The sequence below is a fragment of the Helianthus annuus genome, chromosome 10, assembly GCF_002127325.2.
Source record: "Helianthus annuus cultivar XRQ/B chromosome 10, HanXRQr2.0-SUNRISE, whole genome shotgun sequence".
NCBI lineage: Eukaryota > Viridiplantae > Streptophyta > Magnoliopsida > Asterales > Asteraceae > Helianthus > Helianthus annuus.
The window spans coordinates 147,986,168-147,998,606 of record NC_035442.2 but is presented as its reverse complement, the minus strand read 5'-3'; positions in this window follow the sequence as shown (position 1 = coordinate 147,998,606).

Below are 12,439 nucleotides of genomic sequence, written 5' to 3'. Positions count from 1 at the left end.
TCAATACAGAAATTGTTCTGGTAACAATGGCATATACAGTGATTGTGCTTAAAAGAATATTACAATCAATTGACAAGAAAATGACCCAAATAATGGTCAGAATAACTTGAGAATAATTTGATCATTTACTTGAAAAGAGTGTCAGATCCTTTTGATTAGGTCCAAAACATCCTTTAATTTTTTTTTAAGGTGTTTTCCTTCTAATAAAACCAGATGCATTTTAATTTCTATAAAATGTATTTTGAACTTTTACTCATTTTTTAATAGTGAAAGTTCATCTCTGGTCAGGATGTAATCTCCTTATTTTTGTGTGAAATTACATTCCTTAAAACTGGTCAAAAGGAAATGACTCACACATCAAGGTCATGTTAAGCTCAAGTTTAGTTTGTCACTGATCAGAAATTGATTGTAAATTCATTTTTTGAACTACTAAGACACTCATGTTCTAGTAATTAGACATAAAATGAGTTGTTCTAAGTAGAGCAAGACTTCATCATCTGGGATGCTAAACCACTGTCTGAAAAATAGACAGATGGCAAAACCTTGAACAAAATTTCTGAGAATCACTTCTGACAATTTAATCTTGATATGATACATCTAAAATGTATCCTGTTAAGAATAGCATTTCTGTAAACAACAGATGATAGATAAGATATTGTGTTTTCACAAAGACAAAAATCAATATCTACATCTAAACAAACAGATGCTAAAATATTTGTCAAAAGTCAAAACACTGCTGCACAAACAGTTGTTAAACACATGATTTTCATTTGTTTTTATCCACTGTTGTTTCTAAAATGCTGTTGTGCCTTAAACATCTGCTCTCTAAAGTCTGTCCACTGCTAAAGTGTCAACCTCGGTTCTTCAAAAACACTGATGCTCAAAATCATTGTTTCTTCCACTATTTCATTTTATTACCGTTGCAACTACTGATGCTTGATTCATCAGTAGTTGTCAAAACAACTGTCTTCCATCATTTTCCATCTCCTCAGATGTTTGACACGTGGTGAGTTTTTAGCCTTCAGATCAAAATAACCGCTGCCACATCAGCAATCACTTTTTCCCTAAATAAAACCCTGATTAAATCCAAACAGGGGATTACACTGTCGAATTGAATTCCAAACATTCTCTTCACAAAACAGTTTCCCTCTCATAACTCCAAAAATCTTCTTCGATATTCATCATCAAAAATGACGAAGCCAAAATCGAAATCAAAAACAAAACCTTCATCATCTCCATCCAAAACAGCAGAAGCCACTGAAATGGCCGCTGAAACCATGGAGATACGCTACAAAGCTCCACACAATTATGTGGGTATACTCACAAAACCCACCGATAACCACACATTCGACTCCATCCTTGACATCATTTCTGCATCAAAGTACAAAACTTTGATAACAGCAGATGCTCCTATTTACCTTGATACCCAGAGAGAGTTCTGGAAAAATGCCACCCTTGAAAAACAAGGAGATATCACCGCCGCCATCAACTCCTCGATACAGGGTAAGAAGGTAAAAATCTCTCCGAAATCCATCTCTGAAACCTTTAAACTCGATGATTTAAATGGAAAAACTTCTTTTATAAAAGACGAGTTGGTAAAGGATTTCATGAACAGGGGTTATGCAGAACAACCAAAGGTAGATACCCTACAAAAGGGTTACTTCCCTTCTGCACCCAGATTTTTATTTCACACACTGCTCATGTGTGTTTCAAATAAAACAACGTCCTTCAATGAGATACCAACAAAAATTCAATGCCTGGGGTATGCAATTTTAAACGATAAAAACTTTAACTACTCCCAGGTAATATTTGATGATTTGGTAAAGAACGTTGATAATAAGGCTTTTCTGCTCTTTCCGAGATTTCTAAGCTATTATTTTGAACAAACATTTGTGGAGAAAGATGCAGAACTGCCCAAACAAGGTGTCTCATTCAAAATAAACTTTTTAACAAAAGAAACTTTTTCAAGAATGATGGCACCAATAAAATTAAAAACAAAAGAGGCAGAGCAGGTTTTAGAAACTGCCACTAGCCCTGTAGCAACCACTGCTGAGCCCACTACTCCAGGTGATCAAAGTAGCACACCCACTGCTTTGAAACCAACACCTGCCACCAAAAAGACCAAAAGAAAACCATCCAGAAAACCCACCAAACCCAAAACAAAGGCAACTCTGGAAGATGAGATCCCAGAGCAACTGCCAGTGACAACACAAAAGTCACCGGAAACCACTGCTGCTACTTCCTCACAGCAGTTGGTAAAAAGATCTCAACCCCAACCTCAAACTCCCCTTGCATCCTCACAAAAGGATCAAGTTGTAAGCACAGCGACACCACAATATGAAGCTCTAGGTCCACTCGGATCTATCTTCCACAGTCCTGATCCCAAGGACATGTCTCTTTCTACCCCCACACCCTCACCAATAATATTACCACAATCAATAATACCCCTGTTGCATGCAGTTGATATTGCACAGACAAAAACCAGTTCCTCTCAATCACCTATTACTGAGAGCATACCTCCACAAGTGACTGGGTCTGATGTTAATACCTCTGCTATCCCAGCAACAGTTGAGGAGGTTACACCCCTTGAGTTACAAGTAACTCTTGGTGGTAGTTCAAGTGGAGCAGCAACTACAACTGATGGATCAACAGATCTTCAGTTGGACAGTTGTTTCATAACTAAGACTCCCTTGAAGGCAATTTCTTCCATGGCAACATCGGTAACCACCAGTGAGTTAAATATAATCACTGGTACCATCAAAGGTTTATCGGTTGCTGAAGAAAGAAGTCCCCAGTACCAAGAAAAAGGGGCATCATTGGATGATTTTTGGGATTCATTTCCTAAGTCAAACATTGATACAACCACTGCTGGTGGGGATTCAGATTATCCTGTTAATTCAGGTGATGATTCAAGATATAATGAATTGACGGCCAGAGTTGAAAACCTAGAATCTTCAGTTGTAGAAATAAAAGATATGGTGCAGCAGCTGTTAGAAGCTCAAATAGCCCAATCTTCTGCTCCTCCTGCTCAAGCACCTGCTCCACAAGCATTTGCTGCAAATGAGCTATGGAATATTCTCCAACCACTGCTTGAACATTAGCAACAATTGGCTGCTAAACAGCACGCAAATCAAGTAAAAATGCTGACCAACATGGTGGAATCTCGGTTCAAAGACACTCAAGCAGACATCAAGGCTATAAAGGCCAGCATACAACAGAATGCTCAAAGTGAGAAAGCTCCTTCTGCCATTTTCTTCATGGACACACCTCTGGCAGATAATGCCAAAAGGGGAAGAAAACCAGGTTGAAAAAGAAAGGTATAGAAGATGGGGTGCACATTGAACCAGAGAAACCCAAAACCTCACAAACTTCAACAGCTGATACAGCAGTAGTTACAAAAACTGTTGTCAGTAGCCAAACAGCTGCCATCTCATCAACACACACACCTTCAATACACACCACCTCATCACACACCATCACAACTACTGTTCCACCACCACCTGTGTCTATAACACAAAAACCACCACTATCATCATCTACAATCACATCACCACCACTGCCTCCTGCAATAAAGCAGAAGACAGCAGATGTTATAACATCTGCTGTAGTAACAACAGTGATTGAAGCACCAGTTGTTTCAACCACTGCTAGTCAATCACAATCACAAACCACTGATCCACCCAAAACATCATCAGTCTCCTCTTCAAAAAGAAGAAAGGTTTTCATTCCTGATGATGAGTCACCACCACCATCACCACCTTCAAATATCATTTCCCATTCTCCATCCCCTGCTCAAAAGCAGAAGACAACTACTGATACATCAGTAATTGTAATGACAACAGCAGTTGAGACACCAGTTGTTTCAACCACTGTTAGTCAGACATCCACAACTGCCCAAATTCTTCCTATATCTCTTCCTATATCACAACCACAACTCCTAAAAAGAAAAAGAAAGCCAATCACTACTGATGAAGGTAGTCATGATCCAAATGCTGCAAAGTATCCACTGGAACTGGAAGCCATCAAAGATGAGATGAGGCAGTTTTACACAGAAGCAGACCCATCAAAAAGAAAATTCTCCTCACTCATCGGCTATATAGCTCCAGAAGATATAAATGATTATCTCAAGATAAAGGAAAGGCAAGCTAAAGTTAAAGCCAAGGTTGACAGTGAGAAGGAAAGTCTAAGCGAAGAAGGCATTGCTAAAAGACTGAAGTTCTACCTTGCAAAAGTAAAGCAGATAGAAGAATTTGCCCAAGAGCTAGAAAAGGAAAAGGCTGACCAAAAGAAAAGGTTAAGAGAACAACTTCTAGCCTTCATCATGAAAGAAAAGTTCTATCTTGCTAAGGAACAACAGTTTAAGGAATGGCCTCTAGTAGCTTTAAAGCATGAGGCTGAAAGGATCCAAAGAATCAAAAATGATCCTTCAAAGAAGAAAACTGCTCCAAACTAGAGTAAGTACAAAAGACTCATTGCTGATCTCACTGCTGAGTATAAAAGAAAGAAGAGGGAGTTGGTGGATGCTAAGATAGGCACTACTGAAGCCATATCAAAATGGTCTAGGCAACAAACTGATGAAGCTTATGAAAGACTTGAGAAGCAGAGGATGAAAGCCTCTAACTCTCCCAAAAAGTCTGACTACAAAAAGCTTCAAGAGCAAGTCAAACTTTTCGAAACACAGATCAGCACAGCAGAAGACTTTGTCACAAAGTTGAGAGAAGAAAAGAAGGAAATGCTATCCGCTGGAGTAGATAAGAACAAAGAAGCTGAACAGATTGAAGAAGCTATGAAGAAAATAGCTTCAGATAAAGAAAGATTGGCTAAACTACAAGCCCTTGCCAAAAAGGTTAAAGTAGTAAGCCAAAAGTCATCAGCAGACATCACAAACAGTGAGCTGATTGACAAAGAAGTTGAAGCAGACATTGATGCAGCCAATAAGATCATTGAACAAGCATTCATACGAGTGTCTGAAGCTCAAGATGCTGCTCTTCACTTCTTCTCAAGGCCAATCACTTCAAGTTCATCAGATAATAAATCTCTCCCAAGAAACCCATTGAGTTCAAAAATACTAAAGTGGATGTCTGATCAAAAGACCCACGTATTGACTTTGCTCAGATTCAATGGTGATGTGAAGCATATATCAAGGAATCAGGCACTAGGCCTAAGTGCTGAAGATCTACAGGATCTCCTTGAGCTTACACTGTGCAGGGATGAGGATGATACAAGTTCCAAGGATTTTGAGGAAGAATTTAAAAGAAAAGCAAAGGAACGTCTGATGAAGAATAAAGGTCCTGAATAAGGAAGGGTTTTGGCATTATCTGTTCCAGGGGGAGATTGTTGGGATTGAACCCTAACAGAGGAACAGATAATGTAAAGCCAAAACCGGATCCCATCAGTGGACTTCAAATAAGCAGCAGTTTACTCTAATCTCTCCCCTTGACAGTGGTTATCTAACAACTGATAATCTTAAGTGCTGCTCAACTACAACAACTGATAAACCAAACTCTGATGATTACCTAACAACTGCTGAAGACAAACTCTGTTGCTCTATCTACTGTTGTTTCCTAAGTGCTGCTAAAGACTCAAGCACTGCCCTCTCAAAGACTGATCACCTTTGAAGAAAGCATTGAAGACTCAACATCTGTGCTAAGGCTACAACAGTGGAACGTGAAGCAGTAGTTTTCATTTTTTTTTGTATGTTAGTGAATATCAGATGTTACATAACAGTAGTTTGTACAGGACAGTATTTGTAGTTTGTTAGGTCGTTAGATGTCACTATCATGGTGACGTCAGCTGAAGTATATCAGTAGTTTGGTTTGCCTATAAGTATGACAGTACTCTGTACTGTTACACTTGATCGTTTTGAGTGAGTTCTTCTCCTCAATTCATCCTTTCATCTTGTGCAACCAACTCTGGTGTATCAGGCTGAGGGGGAGTTTAGATTGTAAGCTTTTACTGTAATCATTTGCTTTTATGTAAATCATTTGAATCAATGAAAAGCAATTGTTTATCAATCTATACTTTCCTTTGTTTGTGTTTACATAGTTTGCTACTCATTTACGCTGCACTTACTCGTTTTATGCAAACAAACACGAATCATGACAGCCTCAGATCCTAACAGCAGGATACTGGTTGATAATGGCAGCTCCGTCAACATAATCCAACTAGAAACTCTGAAGAGAATGAATGTATCTCCAATGGATATCACTTCAAAGTCTACCGTGCTTGTTAGGTTCAGTGGAGAGGCTAGAAACACAGTGGGAGAGATAAAGTTGCCAGTATACGTTGAAGGAGTCAACTCGATACAACGTTTCTGTGTGATGGATTCTCTATCCTGCTATAACATCATACTGGGAAGACCGTGGATTCACGATATGAAGGCCGTGCCATCAACATATCACCAATGCATCAAGATACCTACCCCTTGGGGAGTTGTCAAAGTTGATAGTGATCAGCAGGAGGCGAAAGAATGCTACTCATCCTCGATGAAATCCTCAACCAAACCTAGTGCAGCATAGCAATTAAAGACGCGGGCCCAGGATATCGTGGAGGATCCGGAGCAGGATGTGAAGAAAATTATCCTAGACCAGGATAATCCCGATATTTCGGTGCTCGTGGGAACCAATATCCCTCAGGATATTGAAGAACAATTAATTAACTTGAAATGCAGGATGTCAACGTTTGCATGGAAGCATGAGGATATGACAGGCATATCCAAAGATATTATCACTCACAAGCTTGGAATTGATAAATCATTCAAGCCTGTGCAACAAAAAAGAAGGAAGTTTGCTCCTGAGCGGAACACTATTATCCAGGAGGAAGTTGAAAGACTATTAAAGTCCAGAATGATCAGAGAGGTTAAGTTCCCAAGATGGCTAGCAAACGTGGTTGTAGTACAAAAGAAAAATCGGAAATGGAGAGTTTGTGTAGACTACACAGACTTGAACAAAGCCTGTCCTAAAGACCCATTTCCTCTTCCCCACATTTATGCAATGGTAGATGCCACTGCTGGGCATGAAATGCTGACTTTCATGGACGCATCTTCAGGATTTCAACAGATCCAAATGGAGCCTTCTGACCAGGAGGATACTGCCTTCATGACACCAACAGGTATTTATTGTTATACAGCTATGCCTTTTGGTTTGAAAAATGCAGGTGCAACATACCAAAGATTGGTAAACATGATGTTCAAAGACAAACTGGGGGACACCATGGAGGTATATATCGATGATATGGTGGTGAAATCTAAAAAGGCTGAGGATCACCTCCAGGATATCAAGGGAGCATTTGATATCCTGGATCAATACAACATGAAGCTAAATCCTGCTAAATGCCATTTCGGAGTGGGGGCAGGAAAGTTTCTTGGATATATGGTGACAAAAAGGGGGATAGAGGCAAGCCCAGAGCATATCAAAGCTATCCTGTATATAAAATCACCCTCAAATATGAAGGACGTACAAAGATTGACAGGCCGAGTAGCAGCTTTAAACAGGTTTATCTCAAGATCCTCAGAGAAATGCAAAGACTTTTATGATATCCTGAAGAAGAACAAAAGATTCGAATGGGGGGAGAAGCATGAAGCAGCCCTGCAGGTTTTGAAACGATATCTCTCAACCGAACCTCTATTGATGAAGCCTGAAAATGGTGAACCACTATCCCTATACCTTGTTGTATCAGGGAATGCTGTAAGTGCCGTTCTTATAAAAGACCATGAAGGTCAGCAATATCCTGTTTGTTATGTTAGTAAAAGTTTATTAGATGCTGAAACTAGGTACTCTCACTTAGAAAAATTAATACTAGCATTGGTCATGGCATCAACGAAGCTTAGACATTATTTCGAGACACATAGGATACATGTTAAGACAAATTATCCTGTCAAAAATGTGCTTAGGAAACCAGAAATGTCGGGCAGGATGGCCAAGTGGTCAGTAAATTTGAGTGCTTATGATTTAGTATATGAACCTAGAAATGCCATAAAGTCTCAGGCTTTAGCTGACTTTGTGGCTGATTTTAGTAGTGACATTCAGGACGAGGTAGACCTAGAAGTTCAACAGTTAGGAGAATCCTCAGGATCCTGGACATTATATACTGATGGTGCATCTAATGTAAGAGGAGTAGGATTAGGAATACTACTAAAATCGCCACAGGGGGACATATTACCCCAGGCTATTAGGTGTGAATTTCCTGCTACTAACAATGAGGCAGAATATGAAGCTTTAATTGCAGGATTAGAATTGGCTAAGAGTATGAGTATCAAAAATTTGCAAGTATATGTTGACTCTTTGTTAATTACTAACCATTTTAATGGATCCTATGCAGTTAAGGGTGAGAAATTAATCGAATATCTCGATATTCTCAAAAAATTAGCAGGATATTTCGATGTTTTTATACTTAAACAGGTACCAAGGGAGGATAATGCTGAAGCGGATGCCTTAGCAAATTTGGGATCATCGATCAGGATACCTGAAGGGACCCAAATACCAATATTACATATCTTGTATCCTGCAACGAATCCTCAGGAAAAAGAAGTAGCAGGTATTTAGGATCCTGGAGCGGAGTATCCTGAAAAGGATCCTAAATCCTGGACGACTCCAATCATGAGATATCTCAAGGAAGGACATATTCCCGGAGATGAAAATCCTAAGGCAATTAGGATGAAGGTATCACGATTCACTATTATAAACAATGTTTTATACAAGAAATCTCTTGCAGGACCGTATTTGAGGTGCTTGGAGGGTCCTGAAGCCAAAGAAGTACTTCAGGATATACATGAAGGGGATTGTGGTAACCATACTGGGGGCAGGTCGTTATTCTCAAAAGTATTAAGGACAGGATATTATTGGCCAACAATGAGAAAAGATGCCGCAGAATATGCTCGAAGATGTGACGCATGTCAGAGACATAGTAACATACTGCATCAACCTGCTGAACCATTATATCCTATTGTTTCCCCTTGGCCATTTATGAAGTGGGGTATGGATATAGTGGGAAAGCTACCAAAAGCCCCGAGAGGAAAAGTTTTTATGCTAGCAATGACGGACTATTTCTCTAAGTGGGTCGAAGCGGAAGCATTTGTTCAAGTTAGAGACCAAGAAGTAGTATCCTTCATAAAGAGGAATATCCTGACCAGATTCGGAGTACCAGCCGAAATAATCTGTGACAATGGTTCTCAGTTTATAAGCAAGAGAACTACTGACTTTTGCAAGAGTTGGGGAATCAAAATGGTAACATCTACTCCAGTACATCCTCAAGCGAATGGACAAACAGAATCCTCAAACAAGATAATTGTCAATAACTTAAAGAAAAGGCTTGGAGCCAAAAAAGGAAGATGGGTAGAAGAATTACCCTTTGTTTTATGGGCTGATAGGACAACGGTAAAGAATGCAACAGGCCAAACCCCATTTTCCTTGGTATTTGGAGCAGAAGCAATGATTCCGACGGAAATGACAATACCCACTGCAAGATCTACCCTAAGTGATCCTGAGCAGAATCCTGAAGCCTTGAGTCAGGATTTAGATACTATAGATGAGAAGAGAGATGCGGCAAGGCTAAGGATGGCAGCATATCAACAGAGAATATCCAGGGCATATAACAAGAATATTAGGACCAGAAGATTTAAGGTTGGAGATTGGGTGCTAAGAAAGGCTTTTCAGAATACTACTAATCCTGCCGATGGCAAGTTAGCTCCAAAATTGGAAGGACCATACGAAGTTGAATCAGAAGCAGGGAAAGGAGCATACAGACTCAAGAATATGGAGGGGGATATGCTACCGAGGTCTTGGAATGCTATACACCTTAAGCTCTATTTCAAGTGAGTTTAGAATTTAATTTCTAACTCAGGATGGTATGAATTCTACCTTTTTTAAATATGTTTGGTTTAATTTGTTCTTTGTAACCCAATACTGACTTAAGCATCGGAAGGGTGTTAGCCAAGCTAACACCCACCTTAGTTTACGATTGTTTTGCAAGATATGTTTCAGGATACAGCTCCAGGATATGTACTCAGGATAACTCGAAAGATTAGAGGATTGGCCCCCTCTCTCACGTTTAAGGGGTACTGATCCCTTCACAGGTTTAAAGGTATTCACCTTTCTTCCGAATTGGGTTTAAACACCCCGCCTGGAGCGCAAGTTATTCAGGGATAGTTCAAGGTGGCGGGACCAGTCCATGTAAAAGTGGCTGACAATTTCGTTACTGTTGGCTATATCCTGAATCCTAAAGGTATATGAGGATTGATCACCCTCTCTCACGAAAGGGTATTTTCATACTCTCTAAGGTTTAAAGGTTTTCATCTTTCTAAGTCTTGGAGTTTATACACTCCCGCCTGTAGTGCATGAAAATTTGGGATTTTCCCCAGGATACAAGGGATTTATCTCCAGTACATCCTTGGGTTTTGCCCTTGGGACGTAAAAAATTGCCTATACAATGGAAACTGACATTCAGAAGATTTCTAAAGTATTTGAAGGCATTGTACACAGGGGACATTCCCACCAAGGTGGTGGTGTAAAGCTAAAAGGATGAGGCTTGGAACTAATGCACTAAGTACCTTGCACAGGGGACATCTTCATTGGAAGAATTGCAAAGGGATTGAAGTTTGGTAATAGGTTTATACCCTATTTCTGGTATGATCTTTCCTTTGTAAACATCGTCTAAGTTTTTAGCAACATTATGTGTCACACCCCCATTTCCACGTGTCACCGGTGGGCCCGGTGTGGGGTACAGTGACGTAGTTGGCATCGTCATAGACAATCAACACAATATATTAATGCACAGCGGAAGCAGAATAGAAACATTTCAACTTTTAAATAAAGTGTAATAATAATATCACAGTAGTTGAAATGGATCCACAGGCGGATCAAATAAAAGTAGAAATAAATAGTTCAACAGATAAATGTCGTCCGAGTTTGCGAGACTATTGTGGACGCTCTCTAGGAAACAGCCAGCCTATTTCCGTATAGTACCTGCACTTAATCTTTTGGGAAAAATACGTCAGTTTACACTGGTAAATACAAATCGACCGACTCATTTTGAAAATGATTGAAAATTTATTTAAATGCACAAAGCATAAATATTTTATTAACTTGGGATAATTATATAATATAAACTTGTGAACGAATTACATGCACTTATATCTCTGGTGGCCCGGGATCTACTGTCCGGGCTAGAGATTTAATTGACACACCACATTAAAGAGTTATACACGACGGGTGTACGCCTACACCCCGTGCTCTGGTCGTGGCCATCTCGTAAGAAAATGCCAAGGATATCCGGGACATGGTCAATAACCCCCCAAAGCCTTTAAGTAAGACAAAACTGTTTAAACGAAATCACACAAGCTATTCAAGACTGTACACCCATAGGGCGCAGGACTTGTGCGCCCGATCAAGCGGTATTTTAAATACCGTACCCCAAGCCCGTATAGGGAAAATAAGTCAAAATGTATTTACCTGAGCAAGTATAAGTCACAAACGATAAGTGGTGGTAGCTTTTACCGGGCTTCCTAATCTGGAACAAAGGTTTATAATTAACCTATTAGATTCCTAACGGCCTTTTATTTAAGCTTAAGCTTTGACCGGTTAGTTTTAGGAGTGATACGGTTTACGCACGATTAAGCGAAAGACCGGATAGAATGTGATTTAGACCCGACAAGTTTGAATACTTGTATAATATGGGTATACTAAATACATTCTGGATTTTGAAGTAAAAACGATATCGTTTGACCCGTTTTGGTCAATTTACGCAAACTAGTTACGTAAACCGAACCGAACGCGAAAAGGGCGATACGGGTAGACCAATGATTCAAATGCAAGTTCCCTGAATTAATATGCTTAGAATATGATATCATATCAGTAAGTTATGTTCTATATTGCCCGGGATAATTTTAAACTCAATTTATGCCTTAGAAGGGCATTTTGGTCATTTAAAAGATAATAAAAGGATACAATTAGAAATCTGAGTTTCGGGTCTGGTTCATACAGCAAATATACTTAATATAACATATTATATCAGTAGGGTATGACCCATATACCAAATATATCATTTAAACCAAACTATGCACCGTAGGGGTATTTTAGTAATTTCACAAGGGCTAAAAGTGCCAAAACTGGAAACCTGAGTTCAAAATATTATACTTACTGTTATTATATGAAAATATGTAATTTACATCAGTAGGTATAAGTCTTGTAGGTTTAAAACAAGTATAACGCTTTACTATGCGTTAAAACGCTAAAAATACGATTTAAGGATGTTTTCGGGTTTTCAAATAAAATCTGAGATTTTTATATTTCCAGAAGTCTTATAATAATTTATTCATCATATAAAATCAGTAGAAAAAGGTTTCGGGTCAAAAGGATGTGTAAAACTCATTTTATGGCTAAAACGGTCAAAACCGACATAAGCCGAAATGACTAAGTGATCTAGGATCCGTTCAGCCAAAAAT